The 26,573-nt window shown below is 51.4% G+C and overlaps 2 long non-coding RNA genes across 3 annotated transcripts in view; one reads left to right on the top strand and one right to left on the bottom strand.

Moving 5' to 3' along the window:
* Positions 1 to 26,573, top strand: part of LOC309864874 — a 53,715-nt gene that overhangs the window by 15,938 nt on the left and 11,204 nt on the right. The gene's annotated exons all lie outside the window — the stretch shown is intronic.
* Positions 12,209 to 18,249, bottom strand: LOC309864281. The gene is made up of 5 exons (XR_014311427.1): positions 18,020 to 18,249; positions 17,361 to 17,465; positions 16,744 to 16,941; positions 15,131 to 15,235; positions 12,209 to 13,840 (listed from the first exon to the last, which is right to left on the bottom strand). It is a non-coding gene; the product is annotated as an uncharacterized lncRNA (long non-coding RNA).

Raw genomic sequence — 26,573 nt, 5'->3', positions numbered from 1 at the left:
TTTTCTACCGCCCATTCGTGGGGTCTATCCATCCTATCCTTCAGGCCCAGGTTGAACTCGGTGCTCTGGGAGAGATCTTACCCTGTTCTCCCTCCCTCTTGAGGAGAACTTCCGTAGCTGGGTGACTGTGTGCTCGGAGCATAACCGTTGGCAAGTCTCAATGACGTAGCTTTATTGTGCTGCTTCTCCAGGCGCCACCCGTAGCTGTTCTGTCTCCCCAAAGGTAAAACCTGAGTGAGTGCCAAGTTTCTTTATAGATGAGTGTGACGACCTTTGGTGCTGCCTGAAGAAAAGTATTGGTTTGTCGCTGTAAAAGTAGGACACACGGCAGCAAATTTAGCCAACTCCATGCTCCCGCCCACCCCATGTGGACCTCTTACCTGATTGGGAGCTGGGGGTGGAAACTGCATGAGGTTCGCCCTGGCCTTTGTCCCTCGGGCCTGCGCGGTGGGGCCGTGATGGCATGGAGCAGCCCCTGCCCGTGGTTGCAGTGGGAGAGCAAGAGGATAGATGCTGAAAATAATATTCTGGGCTGAGGGCCAAGGTCATGGCCAATGAGTGTGTCCAAACCATGTCATAAATTAAAGTAACTATTGGAAAACTGGGAGCTGAGTTATGGAGCCAAAATGAGTGGGGCTGAGCCGCAGAACAAGCCAAGAGCGAAGAGAGGGAAGAAACGCGACAGACCACACTGTCAAAGGTCAGGCGCTCCTGCTCACAGGCTGGCCAGGCCGCGGAGGGCGCCAGGCCCCCAGAGACACGGCAGGGGACGAGAGCCTGCTTGCTCCCCCACTGGATCGTGCCATCTACTCCCAGGGATCCTCCGAGTTAACTCTAACTTAAAGCTCTTCACAGATGGGCAAGAAATTCTATTCTTTCGTTATTCTAATCCCCAAATAGCCAGGACACTCACAGAGGCAATTTCAGATTCAGTCATGTTACCTTTACCCAAACTGAAACCAGTCCCCATTTTTGCGTAGTCCTTGCAGAACATCCCGAGTGCCGGGCCTGTCGCAGAGAAAAGCCCCGGCCGGGAAAGGTGCTGAGGCTTCGAGGTAGTCAACGCCGCATGTACAGGGCTTGTGATTGCTCGCTCGCTCCGTGGGTGCAGAGGGGACAGGACAGGACGCTGTTTGTGACAGTTTCCGTACTTATCTAAGCATCCATACACTTCCTGCTCTTCCCTCCTCTTCCTGTTGGGACATTTTTGTATGCGCCCAATGCCGTAAGATTCCAAAGGAAATACGAGTACTTCGCGATGATCTCAATCAGCATCCAACCGAAGGCCAAGTTTTCTGTTACAAAATCGATCGTGTCATGAAGACTCACCAAACTCCTTAAAAAAACCCACGCGCAATCTGATCCCTTCTACAATGCCACGGATCTGTAACTGCGCACTCGTCTCGTGGAGGCAAAACGACCTTGCTGCCTCTCACACACTCAGTTGTTTAATTCTCTAGAAACATTTTTTACGGAAAAATCAAGCACATACAGCTACCCCAAGTTCACGCGCATTAGTAATCCAGCTGCTTGGTGACTGAGCTCCTCTTCCTGTGTCATTTGCCCTTGAAATGCTGATGCATCGCCTTCTGGACAAGTTCCTCAGAGAAGCGCCCTCTCTCTGCTCAGTTCCTCTCCCCCACCCTCTCGCTGCCTGAGGGGAAGTCAGGGAGACAGGGACCTGAGGAGCCCACCTCCCTCGTTGCCTGAACTGTGTAACTGGATGGAGACCCACCTTGGGGGCAGGAGGCGGAAGCATCCAGGTGGCCCAGGAATAATCCACAGTCCACTGTAATTTTCATTCTCTGGGCTTGCTAATGGGAATATAAAAATATTTTGGGTGCTGGAGGGCAAGAAAAAAAGAAAAAGTCCTTTCTTAAAAAAAAAAATAATAATAATAATAAGCCTTCTTGATTCACAACCTGACTCCCATCCAGTGAAATCGATCACTTTTGTAAAACTCCTCCCTCTCTGGTCAGCAAGTTCAGTCCTGGCCGAGGGTTGTTACAGCCCCTGCTTTGTGTCCAAGGATCTGTATGTGCAATTTCTCTTCAGCGTTAATTTTTTCTATCTGCATTTGAATGTGTCTCTTAAAATGGGGGAAGCACAAGATTCTTCTCCATGCAGGAACCAGAAGAAAGGAGTAAGTCGGGCTCATCTTACAGATGATCCTTAGCACTCAACACCTAAACCCAAGGAGGGGAAGGGGCCTCCCCTCCAAGGCTTGTAGTTTCAGAAAGAGACTTCTTGGGCTTCATCGGGGAGATGACGAAATGCACAAAGCAGCACCTAGGACGAGGGAAGGGAAACTTCTTCCTGGGCCGGCAGCACCGGGTCTGCTGCGGGTGCCACGGCAAAACTTGAGTGCACTCCAGGCTTCAAATGCTGTGTTAACTTGAGTGAACACCCACTTCGTTGTCTGCCGGATGGTCAGGTGTTGGTAGTAACTTTCTCTGGGGAGGTGGAGCAGCTGCCAGAGATGGAAGGCGATCTGATGGTTAGAGACCCAAGTTCTAGTCCATTTGCCTCTGCAGAGCTGTGACCTTGGGCACATCACTTCCCAGCCTTTTACTTTCCTTACCTTTATGGCACGTGAATTCAACTATCTTTTCTAGAACCTCTTCAAGGTTATGTTCTGTCGTAACAGCAACGGAGCCCAACAAGAATGCTGTCATTGTTATGTGGCCAATGGATCATGAAATGTGCACTAAAGAATGGATTCCAGTGGCACCTTAAGCATGACTTCCATATTATTTTCCCGGGTAGCCTCTAGAAATATCCTGAAACATATCCTTAATAACAAACCGATAAATCCCCACACAACAGAGGAAATACCGTATTATATGAACAAACTAGATTCAAACAAACCAGACCAGGTTTTTATCTTAACAAGGAAAACCACCGTTTGTTGAATACCTACTGTGCTAGACACTGTGTTACACCCTCTTCATCCATTTCCTTTTTAATCTTCCAAACAAGCCTGTGAAATTATTACCATACCCATTTCACAGAGGAGGAAAGTAAGTCTCAGAGAGAATAAAAGTAGATTTACTCATCACTCTGCTCCGATTCAAAGTCGTGGTGCTCTGCACCCTTACTAATGTTTTTAGACACCACACTCTTGCCCAATCACTAGGAAATCACAAAAATGAATAATAACAGTAAAAATAACACAAATAATCTCTTTCTCGAATGTAGGAACTTTGGTTCAATTATAGGTCTTTTCTTGTGCTCAGGTGAGGGCCTCCACAAAGGGGGCTTGTTACTAAACAGTTGTTAAATGAAAAGTAACCGCCCCTTGCCAACCAGTTTCATGTCTTCTTGGTATTACAGTCTCCAGTAGAATTTTCCGTGGTGATAGAATGGTTCCGTATCAGGCACCTGGGTGGCTCAGTCCATTAAGCGGCTGCCTTCAGCCCAGGTCATGATCCTGGGGTCCTGGGATTGAACCCCCATTGGGCTCCTTGCTCAGCCTGTTTCTCCCTCTCCCTTTGCCTGCCACTCCCCCTGCTTGTGCTCTTCCTATATATAAAATAAATAAAATCTTTAAAGAAAAGAAACGTTCCTTACCTATATTGTCCAGTTGGTAACCTTGTGTGGCTACTGAGCACTGCATTGTGGCTAGTGTGGCTAAGGAACTAGACCACATTTTATTTCATTTTAATGAATTTAATTTTAAGTAGCCACATGTGACTCATGGTCTCCATATTAGACAGTAGGAGTCCAGGGTAAAATGCTCACGGTATAGTAAGAATCTGGGTTTACCAGTGAGAATACAGAGGTGCTTTGAAGGTGTAGACCCATGATTCAATCTTGAGTTTTTCCAATATGACCCAAACTCACACCTTGTCCAGAAGTTTCCTGTATGATGTTGGGGGGTGGGTGGGGAAAGAATCAGGAATCTTGGGCCCCCAATGTGTGAATTAATCATTCCAGGATCTGGAATGGCTTCACATGGAGAACTTGATTGTCCTTTGGAAACGGGACTTTATTGTTTATGATGCAAGTTCAGATAAGAAACTCAGCAGAATGGAATTTGCCGTGGGACCCTGGTGTTTGGGCTCTGCCATCGCAGGGGGTCACAGAGTTGGTTCATGTCCAGTTTATCTGAGTTGCAAAGAGAAAGCAATAGCAACAGGCCTGCAGTGTGTTATCATCGCACACAAAGACGGGCATAACGTGGGGGGCATTTTCCAGCAGTTGCTATAAAATAGTATTTCTCAACCTTTTTCATTGACTTCTCCCTAAGATGACCTTTCAGACATGTCTTCCTAAACGTCCTCACCTGAGAAGTTTTACTCTCACAGAAATACTGTTTATCAATTTACATACTATATGTAGTGCTTTAAACATAAAAATAATGTGACTTTTGCTCCCCAAGAACCAATTTTCTTGTTGGGGGGAGGGATGATATCACCTTGGCTGAGAAAGTTCTAGAATGAATGAACTCTTCTCGACTCCGAAAAGAGTCCAAGTGGAAAAAGCCTGGGCTCCAGTTCAGGCAGGCCCTCATTTTAGTCCTACTCTTCCTCTGGAGGCAAATCAGTGAATCTTCTTAAGCCTCTGTTTTGCTCCTCTGTAAAATGGGGATAAAGATATTCTCTCCCTCCTTGCACTGTTGGGAGCACTGCATGAGGTAATGAACATTCATTAAGAATTTGTGGCATTCGGGGTGCCTGGGTGACTCAGTGGGTTAAGCCTCTGCTTCAGCTCAGGTCATGATCTTGGGGTCCTGGGATCGAGTCCCACATCAGGCTCTCTGCTCAGCAGGGAGCCTGCTCGCCCCGCCCCCACCTGCCTCTCTGCCTACTTGTGATCTCTGTCAAATAAATAAAATCTTAAAAAAAAAAAAAAAGAATTTGTGATTTGTGGCATTCAGGAGGCATTCTCTAAATGTTAGCCAGTTTCACTCTTTTTATTAACACAGGAACATTTTGGCAGTGCAGCCAGCTTTCACGTCTCTCGTTTTCTGGAGGTTGCCGTCTTGGATTCTTTAAGAAGGGGCTTTCTACTGTCGGAACAGCCACTTCTTCCTAGGTGAAGTTTCTTAAGAAATCTTACAGGATGTCTTCCTTCTCCAACTCCAGGCATATCTTCCGAACACTCATGAAGGCCCTTCAGAGCTGATGAGGCTGAGATCACAGACAGCATTTGCCTGATATAAAATATGCACAGTAACACGGTCTTAATTAGATGTACATGTCTCTGAAGATATAAATAAATGCTTCCTTTTTGATATGTCTGATTTAATAGCCTAATAACAGGGGAATGTTGCTGAAATATGATTCAGAGGGTGAGGGAGAAATTAATAAACTCAAATATTTAAAGCTCAACAGCAATTAACAGCCCATTTAAAACAAATTTCCCAATTTTAATTTTATTTATCCTTATCCAACCAGGACTAAGCCTGGGGTTCATCATTATTCATTTTCAGACCTAACAGGGTGCTCTGCCCTTTGCTTGGGAGGCACTTTCAAATTCCATTATGCAGGGCCAGCAGACCGTGGAGCGGCCGCGGCAGAAGCGGGAGATGCAGAAGTCCCACCTGAATGGCCGGAGGCACCGTGTTTTCCATTTCCCTGTTTACTGTTTTTCCTTCTCTCACTTCTTCAGAAATTGGATATTAATTTTGGTGCTGCAGCCTTAGCTACACACATACATCTGTACCCAGAAACAGACACTGTTTTCTGGAGGGTCGCCATCCGAGACCGTCCGTGTCCGTGACCTCTGCTCAGCCGAGGCAGCCCCTGAGCCCTGACCTCCTTGGTGAGCCCCTGGAGGGCCCGAAGGTGAGTCTCCGGCGTGTGTGCTTAGTAATCATCCTGAGCTGGAACCCCACCCCTGGGGTGGAGCGGGGGCTCGGCAGTCCGGCGTTGTCCCCATCGGTAGCCGCGTCTGCAGGGACAAAGATGGAGGCGATCGGCCGGTGCGGCAGGAAGGAGTGCACCTTAGCAAACGCGCGGGGGAGGCCCTTCCTAAACGAGGCTCAGTCCCGAGTGGGGGTGTTGGAAGCACAGAGGGTTTCGACAAGAGGATGGCCTGCAGGGCCCCGTGGGGGACAGCTGGAAAGAAGGGCGGGGAAGGGCCCCCGGGAGAGGAGACGGAGAGCGTGTGCACAGGCTCAGCCTTGGGCGTGTGCAGAGGCTGAGGACAGAGGGACCCCTGGCGTGTGGCCCTAAACCGCAGACCCCTTCTCGGAGAGCCCCTCCACACCGCACAGCGGGCCGCCTTCGCTCCTTTGACTGCCTGATTCTGCCCCCTTGGCCTTAGCCAGGGGTCTCTCCCAGCTCACTTCTCTCTCTCCCAAGAACCTGGAATTGGACTTAGAGGTACCCACTCCCTACCGCTGCCTCGACCCAGCGGAGGCCGCCCGGGGAGCCAGAACTGATGACTACGCAGCTGGTACAGAGAGAGAAATGAAAAGAACCGGAAAAAACCCAGTCTCTGCTCTCGGCCCTCCCTCGGCCCTGACTGCACTTCTGGCCCTTGGGGTCCAATCATCTGCAGAATTCGTTCCTCTTGCTTTTTGCTGGAAGTCGTGTGGGTCATGGTCTCTGTACCAGTGAAACACTGAAATAGTCATAGTGACTGAGGAGACCTTAGATGTCATTGGCAACTCTGGAACGTGCGCCGAGGGAGGGGACCCGGACGTGTGGCCCCCCAGCACACAGGCGGCTTCTGCACCCCTACCCTTCCTGTAGAGAAGGTAGGGGACACGGTGGTTGTGCACTGGATGTGACAACGGAGCAGAAACCTGCTGGAAACCGCTCCCGGGATCAGAGCGCCACCGGCGAGCCACAGTCCTGACGTCGTAGGCTCCGGGGCTACCATGACAAAGGACCCCAGAAATCTCGTTTCTCACTGTTCTGGAGGGCGGAAGTCCAGTCGTGGTGTCAGCAGGGCTATGCCCCCTCAGGGGTTCTAACTGAGCACCTCTTCTCTGCCTTGCCCCCATCCCCGTGTGACCTCCTCCTCTTCTCTCGGTCCCTCCTCCGAGTGTCTCTTGTGAGGACACCTGTCACGGGATGCAGGGCCCACCCTAGGAAACCATGATCTCATCGCAAGATCCTTAATTTAACCACATCTGCAAAGCCCCTTTTCCCAAATAAGGTGCCATTCACAGCTTCCTGGGGTTGGGATGGGAACCTATTTTTCGGGGGGCACACACGTGTTTGGGGGTGCCATTGGTCAACACTGCCGATGGTAATGGCAGAGGGAATGTTCATCGCGCTTCATGGAATGCCTGCAACTTTCCTGTCACTTCCTGGTGAATGTTTGTTGTTTTTCTTCTAATTAAACTTTCTCGTGCTACATAACAGCCCGTTTACGACTAGATTTTGTGCCAATCGGTCTGGCTGCTCAGGGGAGAGAGGCACCCAGGGTTCTCTGTGGAGTCTGGCCCAAGTAATAAGATACTAATAATAAGATACAAAGATAAGATACAAAGACTAATAAGATACAAAAGATACAAATAATAAGATATAAGGTGTCCGGACCAATCCAATGGCAGGTTTTGTTTGTCCCCTCTTAACTCTGAAGCTTGAGGGACAGTGTCTCCCTTGAGGAGCTATGGGACAGACACAGAGCCACGGAGACGAAGCCACCTGACACTGGCCCGGTGGGGAGGGGGGGGGCGATCCGCAGGGAGCAAGACCCAGGCAGCTTCAGCAGGAGGAGAGCAATTTGCCAGTTGATGGGGCCTGAAGGTAAATTAGTAGATCCTGATAAGCAGGTGGAGTGGGGAACCCAAGAAGGGTATGTTTCATTTTTCCTGTTAGTTCAGCTTCTATTTATTCAAACAACCTTAAGTGATAAAAAGATATTCAACAGTTACTGGGGTGGCTCAGAGAATTCATGCAAGAACCAATGACCAACTTCTGGAACTGACTCGGAATCCACAGCAGATGCCTTCACTGAATGCTGCTGTTTTCCAGAACTCCATCACAGCCAGGGCTGCCTGGGGTGCCGGAGGCAGAGGCACCAGACTCCCGTCAGATGGGAGTCTCCTGGCCGGGGACCTAAGGACCGGCCTTGGCACCCAGACTCAACACTGGGGCTCCTGGCTCCATGCAGGGGCCTATTCCTGGGTACCCCCACCCTGGGGAGCAGGCCCAGCTCCAGCCCAGGAGTGAGTGAGCTGGGGTGTGCCATGGGGTCTCCGTGGGCTTCGTTCTCAGGAGTGGCTGGAGGAACAGCCCGTGGAGGTGAGACGCCTTCTGGCATCTCGGCAAAGACGATTCTCAAAAATGCCTGTTTTATGATGCCCCTGAAGTTTATTGCTGGGAAACTATTCCCTGCCCCAATCAATACAGATGCACAATTGGGCCAATTTATGAATAGTTCATATACAACAAATGCATGTCTTGAATGCTCAAAATGACAAAAAGTCTGTCACACGCCTCTGACCTCCTGAATCCTTCCAGACCACCAGTGCAGTTGGAGCCCAGCCCTGGAGGCAGGTTCTGCATTGACCTGGGCCCGCCTCACCCCTACTCTATCTCCCTCCCGCTCCCACTCGCCCCCCGACACAGGCCTCTACTAGCTTTCTGTCCATGAGAGGGATGGATGATCCGGGGTCGTCCTCAGGGTTACTGTGAGTTTGGGGGCTGTCGGGCAAACCAAGGGACAGATCCATGGACGAAGGGGCGGGGGAAGCAGGTGATGCTGAAGGAGGTTGTCCACATACAAATGCCCCAAAAGCCGCACACGCAGGTCACGTGGACTGCCTTTGAAAATCACCCTGTGATATGACTACGTCATTCTTACATAACTCCAGTAAAACAAGGATGAAAGAGGAAGAAGTTTACAAGTTCTTGTGAGTCAAGTGGGCAGCCCCCAAATTCTGTCTTCCCAAACCATACCAGGATTTTCTGCCCGAGGTCCAAGGGGCACCGACCGGGCTGGCGTTCCCCTGCGCGGGCTCTTTGCTCCTCCTCTGGGCCTCTCCCACCCATGGGTCTCTGCTTTCCTCCCTTCCGTGGGGCAACTTTCAGTTCGGAGCCATTCTTTTTCCTCAGCAATGACTCATCGAGCAGCGGCCACACTGTCAACCCAGAGATGCCCACAAAGCAGCCCTCAGTCTCTCATCAGCCACCTCATTGGAAGTTCGCCTGCTAACCAGAATTCCATTCCCTAGTTTTTACCGTGGAGCCAGCACCGAGCCACGGCTCAACCCCGCTAATCGTACAAGTTTAGAGCAGAAAGAGGTGCGGGACCATCTACTTCAGCTGCTTAGTTCACAGATGAGGGCATGGATGGGAGGCGGTAAGAACCGACTCAGGTCTACCACGTGGCTGTCTGGGAAGACGTTTCAGAGCCCTGTGGCCACCAAGGAAAAGGGTACTCAGTCCCATGCCCCTCCTTGTTCTCTGTATGTGCCTTTTGTTCATCCACGGCCCTTTGGGCAGGTGGGGACAACCCATTTCTAGTTGTGTGTGATGCTGTGTGACCCAGAGAGAAAGGGCGTTACCTACATGAACGGGTGAGTAAATATTTCTGCGGGAACGTTAACAGTATCCATGCTCTTGGGCCGCGCGTAGGCCTCTCTGTCCTGTCCGCCCAAGTTCATTCTCCTTAATCTGCACTCAAGGGTTCTCTGAGGCCTGTGAGGTCAGCTGAGAGGGATTCGGGAGATTTGTATAACAATAAGGGACTCTTGACAGCCAAAGAATTCTCAAGACGCAGAAGGAATGAAATGACGAAAGTGGAAAATTAAACTCACTGCTGCTGAATTTCCACTGGGCCTCCCCAAACCCCAAAACTGTGCCGTGGTTGGTGTGCAGGGCCCAGCCAAAGCCGCTGACTTCCAGAACCCACCGCTGTGCAGAAAGGCTTCCTCAGGCCCGGCGGTGTGGAGTGTGAGGCTGGGAGCCTACAAGCTCTTCTGGGCCAGCTAACTCTTGTCGCCCCAGACCAGAGAGGTGAAGTGATTTTCTTCAGGTCACACAGCTAATGAGTGGCCGATCCAGAGCCTTTAGAAGCCCCTGGTCTTTCTGTGAAGGAAGTGGGCTCCTTTCTTCCATGGCAGTGCTGCTGGCGGACGGTTCAAAATCAGCTGTGACCCTGAGCTCCGGGCCACCAGATCAAGAATCGGTCCTCCGGGGAGGCCGGTTCTGCCGGCGCTGCGGAGCTGGCCCGCTCTCACGCAGCCCTGTGTGACACAGGACCCAGACTCCCACGTCAGCTTCTGTCATTTCCCGTTTGAAATTCTTCAGGCCCGGCCCGGCTCATTCAAGCATCTCATCCTGGATCACACACACACACACACACACACACACACACACGTGCTGTTCTACTGAAAGCACTGACTTTCAACTTGTACGGAAAAACGCCTTATTGTTTTTTGTTTTTTTTTTTTAAATTTTAATTAGGAAGGGAAGGAAAATTGAAGATACTACAGAACTTTGGCTCTCTCAGGCTGTCGGTTCCTGATATGGCAGACTGAGTTAGTTGTCCTGTAACACTGGGGCTACTTTAGGGGAAGTATAAGGAGCACAAAAACAGGAGCAAACCTCAGCCCGTTATGGCCGACAAGGTTCGTCACAGTTTGACTCCGTCCGGGCTCCTTTCCCTCTCCTGCAAAGGCACGAGGCCATACCGAGTCCGTGGAATTTCCCAGACACGCTGTGTGATCTCCTGCCCCCGTGTGCTCGCCCTCTTGGTGCCCCCAGCCCAGCCTGGGCACGACTCACATTTGGGGCTGGATGATCCTCTGCTGGGGGAGGGTCTGCCGTCCACTATCGCAGCATCCCTGCTTCAGCGGACGCTGACACCCCCAAGTCATGCCCATCAAAAATGTCTCGAGATCTTGCCAAATGCCCCCTCGGGAGGAAAATCACACCCGATCCATAACCACTGCTCTCCAGGAATGAGCTTCATGACTTGTCTGTTGGCAAACCCACTCCTCTCTCGTGCCTCAATCCAGACCTCAGGTCTACCGCGAAGCCTTCTGGAACTGCCCTAAGCAAGTCCTCTCTCTTTTGCTGATAACCGAACCTTATAAATTTGCGTCCCTGTTTGGTGCTTATTCCACGGCTGTGCAATTGTCTGTCTCCCCTACCCCTTGACGTCTTGGAGTCTGTTGACCTCTAGGAGTTTATTAGACTGAATTCCTAGCGGTCAATGATGATCCCATATTCTTAACTCGTCAGCCCTCAGCACAGTATCTCCTCTACAGGAAGAGTTGAGGAAATGTTGAGTGAATGCACAATCTGCCATTCTAGGCTTGTCCGTTCTGGTGGTGACCCCTCGAGGAAGCGCCCCCAAGTACCCTCTCCTCTAAAATCACGACAAAGCCATTGGCATAATCTCAGCATCACTACATCACTGGATGCCTGCTTGAAGAATAACTTTGCCAAAGGAATAGTTTGGAAGTTAGTAATGGTCCTAGTTTTAGTCGTAGAGCAAGGATGGCTGCCATATGAGGGTCCCCTCCATGTTCCACCAGGTGTTTTCATTCTCACTGCCAACCTTTATAACATTTCTGTCAGCTATGACTTATAAGTCCCATTTTACAGGTGGGAAGACTGAGGATCTGGGAGTTTAATTCGCAGATTTAGCATCATCGTGGCCCTGGGATTAGATGCAAGGCATTTTTGACTCCAAACTCCCATCAATCACTGCCCTGTCTTTGGTTTCCAGATTTTTACTGTGAAGGGTGATTCTCAAAAAGCCTTGATTTAACCTGACCGGCCTCAGTGTACCTGACGGACAGGCTACTGAAACCCTGCTGTGATCTGTGTCACATCTCATCACTGCCACGAGCATCAAATTCTATCAAAATATGGAAAAAATCATTTTGATGCTGCATTTGCATATCCAAGGGTTGGAGGATGGTTTGTATAATCAAATTATGTAGAGTTGTAAAAAGGGAGCATCATTTAAATAGCTTACAAAATTACTTTGAAGTTGCACATTAAAATCTAAAGAACCCATCGCCTCCCAGATCTTTACAAAAAGTTAAATGCTAATTGATTATGACAGCTTTGTCTTTATCACCGGCATCCTTCTCCATTCTACTGCGTCAGTATCGCAGCGCAATGATCGCTCTATCCCCTATTCCTCTTCCAGCCACGTTCCTACCGTGGTATAATCACAGATGGAATTTATGCACGACTGGCTTTTCCCCCCCTCTCCCCATAGTTGATCAAAAGGAGCAGCCCGAAAAAAAGAAACTAGAATTTGCTGAAATTCTGATTTCTTTCAGCAGTTTTATAGATTGCATGACTTATCTTTTATTGACTATGCAAGATCTCTGGTCCCAGCATCTGTTTGTTACATCTGCGGAGGAAGATAAATCCCCTTTCTTATGCCGCTGAACCACATTTAAGAGACAGACAACCAAACAGGTCTTAATAGAGAAGGACCACAGCATATTCCTCCTCCTCACCCTATCTCTGTCCCAGTCCCTGGGAGGAGCAAGAGGTTCCTCGCTAGATTGCGGGGTCTGCCAGCTTGGGGATGACGGTGCCGAAGACCGGCCAGTCAGGCTGGGAGCAGGTGCATCCCCAGACAGGGGTCCCGGGGGCTGTTGGTCATAAGCACAACCTTTTGGCAGGCTGCTTTGTGTACATTAAAATAAATAAATAAATAAATAAATAAAACCCCTGCACTTCATTTACAATTTCTCGGACTTAAAGAATTGTGGCTGGTCACCCAGAGACATGATTATACATCACAGAAGTTCATTATAATAATGGCTCCCACACTCCAACTTCTTTAAAACCTCAGCTGTTCGATTCGGCCTCTTCAGCTCCATAACTGTTTATAAGATTAATAGACTCTGATGCGTAATTGACTCTCCCACATCGAGAAGAACAGAGGCCGCGCCCGGCCCCAGCCTGCACGGAAGCACCGGCGGACGGCGAGATGGCACACGTGTTCCCAGACGGGTCAAGTGGGGAGGAGAGTCGGAGCTGGGGAGAGGGGGCAGCCCTGGAGAAGGGGCCCTGGGAGAGTGCACAGTCTCTCCTTCCCTAGAGGCTTGACGGGACCCTGGGACAGAGTTTGCTGCAGAGCCCGCGGGGCGAGAGCCGGCCCCGCAGCGGGCCGCGAAGCCGGGGCCACGGAGCAGCGAGAAGGCCCAGGGGAGGCCGACAAGCAAGGAAGGGAGGAGAGGGAGGTGGGTTCACCGAGGAGGGTCCCAGTGTGTGTCCAGGTCAGAGGACGCCGGGGCTCCTCGATTCCCAGTCCGAGGTCACAGACTGTTGTAGCAGGGCCTGCACTAGGACCCCCTCGGGTAGAACCCGGGAATCCCACTTTCAAAGCAAATGCGAGCCGGGGAGAGCCGTCGGGCCGGGGAGAGCCGTAGGGTCAGGGAGAGCCGTCCGGCCGTCCTCCTAAGCGCCAGCGGGCTGGGCGCCGGGGTGTCGCCAGAGCGGACCCCGGGGAGTCAGGACATGCTTCAGGGCAGAGCTGAAGGTCAAAGGAAACAAAGGCCTCGCGTGAGTGGAAGGGGCTGGAGGCCGCCGTGAGGGAACAGGTCGGGCCGGAGCCAGGCCCGCGGGCAGGACGGCCGACGCGCCGGGGGCGAAGGACACGCGCCGGGACCAGGATGGGACGGGCCGGACCCCGGTGGCAGGGTCGGGCCGCGCTCAGGGCTGCGGACCTCCTCTGCCGCGGGGCAGACCCTGCACAGAGCGAGCCCGGCCGCTCAGCGGGGACGGGGCCGGGCGTCGGGGAAGGCGGGCAGGCAGGCAGGCGGACAGACAGACAGGCCGAGGTCAGCCGGGACGGGAAGGCGAGCTGAACCGCCACAGCTGATCATCGCACTCGGGCTGTCCGCGTGGCGGCCTCTGCTCCCGCCTTCTAACGTTCCAGAAGACACCATGTGGCCCGCAGTCTTGAAAGGGATTGGAGGGAGGACAGGAGGAAGACAAAAAAAAAAACAAAACGAAAACCAAAAAAAAACAAAACAAAACAAACCACCGCAAACCGGGCAGGAGCAGCGGACGGAGACTGAGACCGTGTGAGGGACCCGGCCCGGGGCTGGAGACAAGACGGGAGCGCTGTCCCCGCTCGGCTCGGCTCGGCTCCTCTCGGCGCCTCAGTGATGCCTGGTGGCCGCACACCCGCGGCGCCCGCTTCTCCCCAGGCCCCTGGGGACGCCCAAGCGGCCTGCAGAGACCAGTCTGATCTCTGACTCCGTTTTCCTCTTAACTGACCACCAGATGACCCCGGGTGGAAAGAATGGAGATCAGGCTCACAGAAGCACGGCCAGAAGTCCCACGTGTGCTTGGGGGGACACCTGGGGCAAAGGGGTGACGCCATAGCACGTCTGCTGCGTAGACGTGACCTACTCCTCCGGTCGTCTCCAGGGGACACGGCCCACTATTCCAAGTGCATTTACAGCAGTGATCCGAAGGTGCCTCTGCACTTTCACAGCGAGGTCCTTAGCATAAAGACCCCTCCCCGCCTTGGAAACCCTACATTTAGTCTCTCCTGTCACTTGCAGGGATAAAGAAGCAGGACCCAACAGAGAATGACTAGCGTCAGTTTACTGACTTGTAAGAACTATGAACCTTTTGCCGAGAAGGGAAGAACCAACCCCTCCTTGAATCCAGGGCCTGCTGGGTGCTAATTTGACATGGCAATGAGATAAAAGTTGGGCTCCGGCCGCTATCAACCTCACCACATCGGAATGCCGTCTACTTAGCATAGGAGTCAAACAAGTCCCTGGCAATAGATTGCTTTCCACTTGTAGGTCTACTAAATAAATAGAAAAGTAATTAACAGTGCCGGATGGCAGATGTATCAGGGGGAATTTCATTAGAGCAGAAGAACTGAGGGAGAGAAGGAGCCATTTTGTATCCCTCCCTCCGAGGAAGCTTTCCTGCCGTCTCTAGGACAGACGTGGGATTTCTGCTTCTCTTCAGAAACAGAAATTTCTGATTCTTCCATGATCTCTTCACATTGATCAAGGGGAAAAGAAAGAAAAAGAAACCTGAAACCTGAATTCAAACCTGAATTAAGTGCCTGAAATCAGTCCACAAATAAAGAATTCCTCTCAGTTTTCTATTTAATTATTTTGTTCCTGAAACCCACGGAGGGCTCTCCCTCTTTTGTGGCATTTTCTTTTTCTTTTCTTTTCAGTTGGCTCAATTATTAAATATATGAACTTTGAAATGCTCACCGAATGTCTCATTATTATTATTCCTCCTTCCCTTTGGAAAATAAGCGGCTTTCTGTCATTTGTAGCAGCAGGAAGAAGTGAAATTTCATAGGAAGGAAATTTATGCTGTTGGAAAAAGAAAAGATGTTGAAGGCATTTATTTTTAACCGGCTTTCAAAAAATATATTTGAAAGTACTAAATTCAATTTCACATGTCCAGAATGGCATAACCTAATTTTAGCATATTAATTAACAATAAAAGTAGTGTTTTGCCTCTTACAAAGAAATGAAATAATTAACTTACTGAGGAAATGGGGTCAGATGATTTTACTTTGGGAGGGTAATGAATGACCCTGAGTAACGGTAGCAGAAAGGTTTTCTGCCGAGCAGCTCCGGCTGTCAGAACCTGCTTGGAATTCTTTGCGGAGCACCCGACGACCAACCTTTTCCTCCATCTCCACACGTGCCCTGCCTGGACCACGGCTGAGCCACACACACTTCGGCGGGGCAGGCCAGGGTGCCTCAGAAGGAATGCCGGGGGTAGGCAAGCATTTGGCGGCTTTCAAAGAGGGCTGGAGTGTCCAAAGGCTCCCTAAGTCAGTAAACACTAAGGTGCTTTGTGCTTGTAGGAGAAATTCCAGCGTTTTGTATTTTACATATTTGGACCTTTGAACTTGGAATATTTTGTCACACTTCACATAGCTTCATTCCCCAGGGGGGAAAAAAACCTCGTCTTTCAAGTGGTTATTATAAAGCTGAGTGCATAAATATGCATGAGAGGTCATTATTACCACAAGATGATACTTAAAAGGTTCAAGTGTCTCTTACTAAGATTTTTCAACTTGTTCGGTGACAGTGAATCAAAGTCTCCGGTTTTCGGTTGCTGAACTTTGCCTTTGATTGTTCTTTCAAAATTTTCAAGAAAATGGCTTCGGAGCCCTGACTGGCACTCATTTGTTCCTTCATTCATTCATTTGACAGATATTTAATGAGATAGTTAATGGCCTGTGTCCATGTTTTATGCAGAACGCCATATTTAAAACATCGTAGCTGGGTCTCTGAAGGTTGAGGCACAGAATTTCTTGATTTTGGAGCTGGAACTAAGGCCCCGAGAGGCTCAGGGCCTTGGGCTGTTATGTATTAGGTTTCATCATACAGTCAAGAGACTGGAAATCAGATCTGACCCCCAGGCCAGGCCTCTGACCTATGAGTCAGGGCCTCTCAGAAGGCTCCGGGGCCCAAAGCAGAGAATCATCCTGGGAACCATGACAACAAAGAATTGCATTTTGACACGTTCCTTCCTTCTAGAACTTGATATTTCAGTGGAGAAATATTATATAGTGCCATCATAACCTTAAAAGCTCTTACACATGACATTCCCATTCAGAACTTACTTGTGGCAGATTCCCACTTGGAGAGGGTAAACTCTAGGATTAATTATGCACGACGTCTCGTTCTCCATGGGGAAAGGTGAAAATTCAAAGGACACAAAATGGAGCTGGAGAGAGGAAAACTTTCTCTCCTACCAGCAGCCTTGTTTTTTCCTTCTCTGTGGGTGGAAATAGCGCCCAAGTACCCTATGGGGGTCTGACGGCTATTTTTAGTCCCAAATTAACAAAGAAAACACAATTTACCGTTTACAGAAGCAGTGCTTTCTTAGAACTTTGCTCCTGGGCTCTCCGCCATGTCTGATGCATAGGCCAAATCTTGGGAAGCAGGTGCACCCCCCGGTGACAGAGTGTATGATTCCGTACGGAGTCATGGCGTGTCAGAAGCACCCACGGATGTCACCCTAGGCTTTCCCTGGATCCTCAGGTGGCTCTTGCTTAATCCTAAGGTTGAAGTTGCAGTAAAAGATAGTTGTGTGAAAGCTGGAGGCCAGCCCTGCCCGCTTCGGGGTGAGCTGACACGAGGGCCCTCCCCAGCCACAGAGCCCCCCTGGGGGGAGCGTTGCGTGTGCTGCCGAGCCAGAAAGCTTTCCAAACTTGGATTCCCTGTGCTCTTCCTGTAGTTACCCAAAGCCGCCACATTTCCATACTGGCGTCTGTCCTACCTCCCCTACCCTCCGCTAGCCAGTCACAGAGCCTCAGGGATCAGTGCACACAGTGTGCAGCGTGAGGCCTATTCGGGACTGAATCTCCGTTCCTCTGTGCAGAGCTCTGCAGTCTCTGTGGGAACCAATGAGGTCAAGGAAGCTAACTTCTCAGGGGCTCAGTTCCCCCAAATCCAGACCCGGCGGCCTCCTCCTCACCTTGGTTCCCAGGACGACCGAGGCTAGAGGAGATGACGCGGAGTGTTGGCTCCTGGAAGGTGCCCAGCCAAGGCCCACGTTTAAGTTCAGCCTTCCAAAGACCCCCTGAAGGGAAGAAGTCTTAGTGTCTTCGAACCTAGTCATCCCCAAACACCCAAGAACATTTCTCTTATTTGCAAAACATTTCTGCACCTCTCGTTATTGTTTTGTTGTTTTCTTCTAGTGTTTTATAGTTTTGTTATTTTAAGATTTATCAAAGCTGCCAATTTTTATAATACAATTTCTGTTTGTACTGCTTTCCTCCTCTTACATTGTGATTTGAATTTCAAAAGGACATGCTTTTTCTTTTTCAACTCCTTTATCAATTCATTATTTTTTTTAAGATTTATTTATTTATTAGAGAGAGAAAGATCACAAGCGGGGGGGCAGGGCAGAGGGAGAAGCTGACTCCCCACCAAGCAGGGAACCTGACGCAGGGCTTGACCCCATGACCCTGAGGTCATGACCTGAGCCAAAGGCAGACCCTTAACCAAGTGAGCCACTCAGGCGTCCCTCAATTCATTATTTTATCCACCTTAGAAACTCAGGAAGTTTGCTAACGAAGAGAATGATCAAAAATGTCCCAAAGCCAGGCTTTACTTTCATTTTGAATTACTCACCCAGTCTTCCCCAAACCCCAGAATAGCAAGGGGTCCGGTGAGACCTCTCCCACAGACCTGGGCGGGCCACAGGAGTAATCAGTGCTAGAGACCACATGCCGACCCCGGAGACACAGGAACAACCCAGGAAACGGCTCCGGCCAGACTTACAACGTGGATTTTCAGTGTACCCTGGGCTGCCCTAACCCTTTTGGGAAGTAACTTCACAGTTCCCTGGTAACTTCCAGAAACTTCCACAAAGTGCGTATGCGTACTTCCTGCTGATGGTCTGCATATATTTACCTTCATCTAAAAGTTTTGGCTCAGAATCTCGGTGCAGGTGCTGACCTCACACCTCTCACAACCGAGTTGCGGACACGCAGGCAGGTGTGTACCAGGGTCAGACTGGGGGAGTCTCACCGCGAAGGCAGATGGATTTATTCCCACATTTCACAGACTGAACGTCCTCTCGCCTGCTGGCCCCCACAATCCCCTGTTACTTCTATTCGTCCAGCCCACATTTGCTCAGCTCCTTGGAGGCGCTGGGCTCTGGGCTAAACCCGCTCGCCCCTTAGCCCGCTCGCTAACTCTCAGCTTCGGTCTTCCTTTTCATCCCTCGGGAGTCCTCCTGCTCCTGCGCCCGGGGTGCCCACACAGCCTGGAGTATCCCATGACAGGATGCCTTCCCCTGTGCAAACCAAAATAGCAGTCTCCTCCGCGGGGCTGTGTTCCTTTCCAAACTCGGACAGACGTGGCGTCTGGCCTCACCCTCGCACGCTGTGGTCGCTCTGTGGTCCGCAGCGTGTCGGACGCTTATAGAGCTGAGATCACCGTTTTGGCTCCTTCGTTGGTACGCTCTGAATCCACCCGTAGTTTTCCTGGTCACCACTGTCGGGACTGCGTCCCCGGCGGGCAGCGGATGCTTGTGGGTCGCGATCCCTTTTCCTTCTGCTAACCAAGTTAAAGAAACCATACTGGGCTTGGAAAGGCGGCTCCATGACATCCTAGAGAGGAAACAGTTTTTAGGGGGTCTTGTTTGAAATAATGGGGTCTCTTCTTCTCAAAAGGTAGAGCTGGAAGAGTCCTGAGAGATCTCCTTGTGCGCCCCCTTCCTTCTGTGGATGGGGAAATTGAGGTTCACGGCACCCAAGTCGCTTGCCCGGGGTCCTCCAGATGTCGTGTCCCTGAGTCAGAATTGGCATCCTGGCCTCGTGGCTCAATGTTAAGATTATCTTTTTGTAATTAAAAATATACGTGTAAAAGAAAGAACAGAAGCAACTTCGAGAGTCACGTCAAACCAAACAGGTTTCCAACGCTCTGTGACACGCACTTTGCTCCCAGGGGTCGTGAGTCTCCGACTAGCGCTGTTTCCTTCTCTGGGGACCTCCGAGCCCACCATCCCAGGTCTCTCTTCCCAGCACTGGCCTGTCCCCCACAATCATGGCACCGCAGTGTCATTTTGTCTTCGGGGGCCACGCCGCTACTGTGGCCCACCCACCTGTTAGAAACCCTCTCTTGACTAGGGATTATTATTTTGGGACAACTCGGATTATTTGGAAGTTTTCCTTCTGCTGTGCTTGAGGGGTCATTTGGCTCCACCCGTCAGAGGGAGTTGGCCGGGAAGCCCCCAGTGCGCCGGGAGCGGGTCCTTGGGGTCCTCCCTGCCCGTCCTCCTCCTGCTCCTGGATCTCCGCTCTCCTGGTCCCCTGACCTCCCTCATGTTGGTTCTTCGTCCTATTTGTGCTTTTCACCGAAGCGTTGTCATTGACAGCCCTGTGGGACCATCCTTCCGGCTTGTCCTTGAAGCTTTCTCAAGGGCGTGACCTCTAGCCTCTCCCTCCAGGGTCCCGAATCGGGACAATGCTTCTGCTGGCCCCCGTGTCAGGAGCGTTTGGGGCAGATTCGGCCCTCTGCTTGTGCAGTCCCACTGCTTAGGGGCTCGTCCCCAGACTCCTAGGTCTTGGTTCTTCTCTCTGGAGTGGCACACGGTACATCTAATCCCTGCTAGTATTTTAAGAGGATGATCTTATCCCTTGCGTATGACTCTGCTCCCCCTCCCATGCCCTGTTCTAAAGGATGGATATAAATGCATCTGCAGACATGGTGTCTGACCTGTACATAGACTGGGGGGCATTTTCCTGCCTTGACTACCATATTCTATTTTCACCAGGGCAGACTCTCGGTTTTATTTCCCAGCACGGCCACATCCCAAGCTTGTGGTCAACCAAATACGTCCACTCCTTTCCCCGGTCGTGTGAATTGCTGGGAGCCTGTTCTCTGTTGGGCTCTACTTATGTCACTTATTTATTTTTGAACTCTTGTGTGTACTGGAAGTTCACATTTTTACTTGGATACCTTATTCCAGCTGGTTGATATTTTTATGAATCCTATTCTTTCATGTGCTTTTATACTTCCCCCGAGACTTTACTGTATTAATACACGAGTGTTTTGTGCTCCAAAAGCATAGATAAAAATGTTCCACAGCGGTGCAGGTTCACCATCTGAAACAACTTCACGTGTGCTCTGGCGTCAAGCAAATGAGTAAATGGTTGGTGGATCGTGGGAGAAAGAAGGCAGTTAAGGATATGCAAGGGGAGAAAGCCATAGATTCGAGTCCAAGACATTGGTTAGCTCAGGATAGATGCAGACAAAAGTAACTACAGATAACGTGTGTGCATGAATTAGTGTGCAATCACAGATCTCCCAGCTTTGTCTGCTGAAAGGGCCAAGAAGCAGAGACATTCCAGTAGCATCACATGCACCGAGGGCCCAGATCTTGGTTTCTCAAGGCGATTCTCCAGGGCCTCATGGAGAAATGGCTCATTCTGGGACTAGATCAGGAAAAACACAAGAGGAGTCTGGAGGCTCTGGTGGTGGCAGAAAGTGAGGAAGTGCTCAGATAACAAGGATGGGGATGGCGGAGGGACCCAACAGCCCACCTGAAGAAGCTCTCCGTGGCCAAAGCTGTACTGATTGATACCAAAAAATGGCAAAAAAGTAGGTAACATAGCACCATTATGGCTCAAAGTCTAAAATAAATCTCTATGAGTCCATGTTGACAGAAACAACTTCCTGAATAAGGACTTAAATGGGACCAAAGGGACAAATATTCCTTACAGAAGAATTGCAAGTAACTCACACGGATACTCCTCCACCTTCACCCTCTGCCCTTGAGTAGGGCAGGACTTAGTGACCTGCTTCCGAGCACAGTATGAGTAGAGCATGGAAGAGAGGAAAAGGAACTGTCTACTGGACGAATCTCTCGACCACGGCCTTGGTCAGGTGACCACAGTTAATGACAGTCATTGATGTCATGTAAACAGTGCACATCTGTCGAGGGAGGGCGAGATGACTTTGCATCTCTGCAGTTCCCCCCTCCCCTCAGAACCCACCAGACATAGTCTATTTACAAAAAGAAATGAGAACGAAACGAAACGGAGGGACATTCTAGAACGCAGCTGACCACTAGTCCTCCAAACGGTCATGCCAGCCAAAGCAAGACTGCGAAGAGCGCAAAAGCAGAAGAGACTAAGGAACCAGGACCACCAAAGAGTCTATCTTTGCAACTTTTCTGCGTATCTAAAATTATCCCCCCATTACTAAACCATAAAAGGGAAAACCGTAACTTTAAAAATAATGTTCAATGGACAAAAGCAAGAAATCTGTGATCGTCTATGGTGACCCCTTGCCAGGTGGCCCAGCCCAGTAATCATCCCTCCGCGGAGACCGACCATGAGTCTACCTCTGCAGGGCCTGGCGGTCTCAGGGTACTTCTCCTGGTCGTAGAGGCTGGCCTGTTAGCGCCTGTCTTTTCTGCAGGAGGTGATGTGGGTCTACCTAGTTCCAAAACTTGCCCTTGCAAGGCTGTTTTCCGACATCAAGTCCAGCCAGTCTTCTCCTCCTCCTCCGTCTGCCCCTTCACGTCCTCCTCCATCTCCTCCTCTTGCTTTCGGTGGGAAATCTGGACTTAGAAATCCACTAGTATTTAAAGCTAAAGGAATTCTCTCTAGTTTTCCCTCATGCTCTAATCTTCCCGTTTCTCAGCAGTCACATTCCTATCCTCCTGGTCAGGAGTGGCTTCTGGGTCACTTGTGAGTTCTCTCTCTTCTGTCTCCCAGACTCGGCCCATCCGTGCCGTGCACGGGACGCTGCTTTCCACGACCTCTCCCCGTCCTCCACGCACGGTCCCCAGAACCTCCGTCAACAGCCCCCTCCAGCCCCCTTGTTCTGCTACCGCAGAACTTTCCTGGCTAAGGGGCCGTTTTTCTTGGAAGCTCGGTGTTTCCTGTGCCCTTTCCAAGGAGACCTACGACTCCTCAGGACGATCTTCCCAGCCCCCCACCACGTATCCCCTCCTCCCTAGAATACTAGTCGGTGCCACCGAGCCCTGGTGCGCCACACCTCGGACCGGCCCCGCCCCTGCGGCTCCGCCACCCCGTCCTCCCTGCGCGTCCCCTACAGTATGTCCTTGGCGTGCCGGCCTCCCTCCTGGACACCACCCCGCATTCCTCCCACACTCCCACACCCCATCAAGGAGCTTTTGAACCGAATTCCTTCAGGCCCGCGGGTGGCTCTAGCTGCCCCTGGGACTCCTTGACATTTACGAGCGGCCGTAAAGAATCTATACATCCTCCTGCTGCTGCAACTCTTGTTTTCTGGACTTTATTTGACTGTAAGCTTTTTTGGGTTCAGACTCTGTGTCCTTTAAGAATGTATTTCTTCACGGACGTGGAGTTGGGTCAAGTGTTATTTGAACGAATCTTTGCCCTCGTATGTGTAGCTCAGTAGAGTGTTGTGTGCGCGTGACGAGTGTCCACGAACACACAGCGCTGGTTCGCTTCGCTTGCTTCTCCTCACGCGGGACCCATCTCCAGCCCAGGCCCTCCTCAGGCCGGACCCCCGCTCCCGCCATGGGGGGGCCTGGCCTCCACGCCGGGGCCTCCGTCTCCCCGCTCTTTCCAGCTCGAACCCGGCAGCCGCACACTTACCCGCGTCGGGTGGCCTCCCTGTGCGCGAGCACAGATCCGGGAGGCCAAACTGTACTTGGGAAAGCCAGCCCCACGTCAAAACCCGCCCTTCTCCACAGCGAGGCTTTCCAGAACATTCTCCTAGTATTTCCTTTTCCTTCTGGGCCATCGCCGGGTGGCCGGGCTCCCCACGCCGGGGGCAGGCTGTGCGTGGCTCTGCTTCTCGGTACCCCCCCACGGGGCCGCTGCCTTTGCTCTCTCCGCGCTGCCCACACACCTGCTCCTGACGTCCCGTCCTGCCGAGCGCTCCTGAGGAAACCCCGCCGTGTCTCGGTCTTCCACCTGCCACCTGAGCCCGTGACGCAGGCCAGGATTGGGGGAGGGTGAAGGAAGGGTTAAAGCCACCCCCAGCCTTCGCAGAGGTGCTGTGGGGGGTGGCCTTGGTGTCCAGTGTGTGTGTGTGTGTGTGTGCGTGTGCGTGTGTGAGAGAGAGAGAGAGCGAGTGCCACGCTCATACCTATGAGCGCTGTGTCAGGATTTGTGGGCGTGGATTTGGGCGCACGAGTGGGTGACACTCGTGGGTGACACTCGTGGGTGACAGCATGAGTAGGTGTGTTTGCTTGTGAGACAGCCTGTGGAGAGAATCGGCGTCCAGCTCCCAGAGGTGCCCCTGCCAGCCTGCGGGGAGCGGAGGGGGTGGCCCCCAGGAGGGGCTGCCCTGCTGCTGACCGGCTCCCACCGGATCCCCGCAGGGGATCTGGGCCCCCCCTCCAGCCTTCCGGGGGTTAGGAATCCGTGCTCCCCACCGTGCTCCCCACCGGTGCTCTGCCACACTCCCTCCCGCTTCCCGCCTGGCCTCCCCATCCCGCGGGGAGCCTCCACTTTCTGCACTTTCTCCTCCAGGAGACGCTGATGAAAACGCACAGGGGCGGTGGCTGCTGAAGAACCCTCCGACCGCCCGGGTCCGCCCACAGGGTCCTGAGGCCAGGCCAGGCTCGGCTGCAACAGACTCGAGGACAAAATATGGCCTGTTTCTATTTTTCCTTTGAAACTGAGCAGATGAGCAGAGCAAGGCCAAGACGGTCGTTTTTCACTTTCTGCTCCTTCATAGGCTTCCTCCGTGGGCTTCTAGTTTCAGCTCGCGGGGAGCTGACCTCGGGGCTCCTGTGCTAGCATATTGCTTTGATCGACCTCTGGACGTCTTGACTTATTGGCTCTGAATTGATCTATTGATTTAATAAAAGTCATTTATCATTGTCACCGGGCAGGATGAAGCCCTCGATTTGCCTCCAGTTTGGCAAACGTCGTCCGTAGAAGGTGTCCTGCTGATTCCGGCGGGTGGCTAATTTCCCGGGCATCATCACCGGAAACCCAGTCCCTGTCACAGTCCTGGGCTCTCTGCCTGTGACTAAGGACCCCACCCCATCGGTGGGATCCCGTCCACCTGGGCGCTTTATTATTTGGGAATGGCCGTCACCTTCTCATCTCCTCTCTGGAATGATTTCGCCAGACACACCTCCTGGGAGGAGAGGGGCGCGGGGCTGGGGGTCAGCTGGCCAGGTCGGTGCGGAGCAGAGCAGTGGGGAAGGCTTGGGCTGCGGTCCGTGCCCGAGCACCTTCCATTCCCCCCGCCCCGAAGGCCTGGCTGGCCGGGCCTCCTGCTGACGGCTCGGTGCCTTGTTGAGAAACGCTGGAAATGAGGTCATCAGGTCGCGGAGATTCACTTCCTTTGGATGTTTGTAGCCAAGCAGGAGAAGAAAAAAAAATAATCTCAATGTCCAGCCCAAGTACCTCCAAAGGCCCTCATGGTTCTTATTCTTTCTAACAAGGTCTAGACCACACTCACCGCACGCAGATGCCAGCTTGCCCCAGCGGCACACGTGTGCACGCACACCAGCCCTGAGCCACGTGCTTCCCTAACTCTGTGCTCCACCAGCACAGACCCCGTCTGTCTGCCCACATCCCCGCCGGCGCGTGGCCATGAGGCAGGACGGGTCAGGTCCACCGGAGCTGCCAGGAGTCAGTCCCTAGCCTCGCAGTGCTGTCCACAGCTCCTGCCGGGGGGCTGCCCAGTCTGGAAGCTTCCATGCCAGCTCTGCATGCACTTTGGGGAAATGAAAGTCAGCCTCCCAGAATCAAAAAAGGAAATGAATCTAGCCGGCTGTGTTCCCTTCTTTACCCCTTCCTACATGGGTGTGCTACCCCCTTGGGGCACCGTCTGGACCCTTCCGTGTTGCTGCGAGACAGTTTCTCCTGTGTCTGGCTCCTGTTTTCTGCAAGTCCAATCCGCGTCTGAGAACCACAGGGAGGAACACAGGAGCGAGTGTCTGATTTTCCCCTTTGTCTCCCAGCATTGAACAGCACAGTGGAAAGAAAGAACAGCGTTTCCTTTATCATGACTTTTTGAGGGCAAAAACGTCTCCTGGAGACACTTCCTCAAAAGCGACATCTCCACTCCTGAAATACTGACCGACAGGAATCCCATTTTAAGCTTCGGGTGCCCTAAAAGATCATGTAATATAAGATGTCAATCTTATATTTTTTCCCTGCTCACAAATTTTAGTCTTCTGCGTGTAAAAGAAGGCTACTTCTCTTAATAATTAATTATGGTAGGTATTTAAAGCATGTGTAGTTAGAATCAGAAACCTCAGCCTTATCACTCTTTACCAAAGAGAGCTCCACTATTACAAATTGTGATTCCCACTGGTCTGAAAGAAACTTAAAGAAAAGCTAATGAAATGTTCTCAGCCTGTATTTAAGCTCCGTAACAATTTTTCAGCCTGGAAAAAAAAAAAAATCCCCTAATAATTATATAGAGGGTTGTTAATATTTCACACCCTCACATTCCTGAAATTCCTATGCAAATTACGTGAGGTGGGCCCTGCCCAATCTCACAGTCACATGGGGACTGTGTGGGGCAGAAACCAAGAGGCAGGCCTTACTGGGAAGCCCCTTGCGGGACTCAGTCAAGAGTTTGCTGCATTTCTTGCTTCTCATATTCCGCCGGTTGTCACGTTTCCAAGGGCAGCCTGGAGGTTGTGTCATTGGCTCTTCCCAGCATTTCCCACTGTCTCCATCTACAAACCCTTGAGCTCTTCAGGAAGGAAAGTACAGGCTGAGAGTCGTTATCAAAGATGCTTAGAAAGGCTCAGAAATTCTGGTCTCCTAAAGATTTCTTAGATCTTTTCGCCTGGGCTTTTGCACCATTTTTTGGCGTGGGACTGACTGTGCCTTCCGCAGAGGGTGTGATAGAAAAGCAAAGCAAAGAGGGGACCTGGAGTTTGTTTACTTTAATTAGAAACAGATTCTTCATTTTCCAAGGCTTTGCCACAACAGTGAATTTAATAGTATATAATTAACTCCAATGTGCCTATGATTTGATTTGTAAAATTTCTTTCAATGCTGATACTTCCAGGGAAAGTGAACAAGATACCAGCCTGACCATGGGGTTTGATTCCAATGTTCCCCTTGGGGTCCGGGGCCCACTGACACAAATGATGCCCTCTGTAAATTTCCTGGGGAGGGCTGAGGGGTGGTGACAGAAGAGGAGCCCGCAGTCACAGGGGCACCCAGCTTCATCAAGTCTCCTGGGCTGCAGAAGAGGTGTG

This window comes from Mustela nivalis (genome assembly GCF_964662115.1).
Source record: "Mustela nivalis genome assembly, chromosome: 5".
NCBI classification, from domain to species: domain Eukaryota; kingdom Metazoa; phylum Chordata; class Mammalia; order Carnivora; family Mustelidae; genus Mustela; species Mustela nivalis.
The sequence above is the reverse complement of the archived record's forward strand: the minus strand, read 5'-3'. Positions and strand labels throughout refer to the sequence as shown.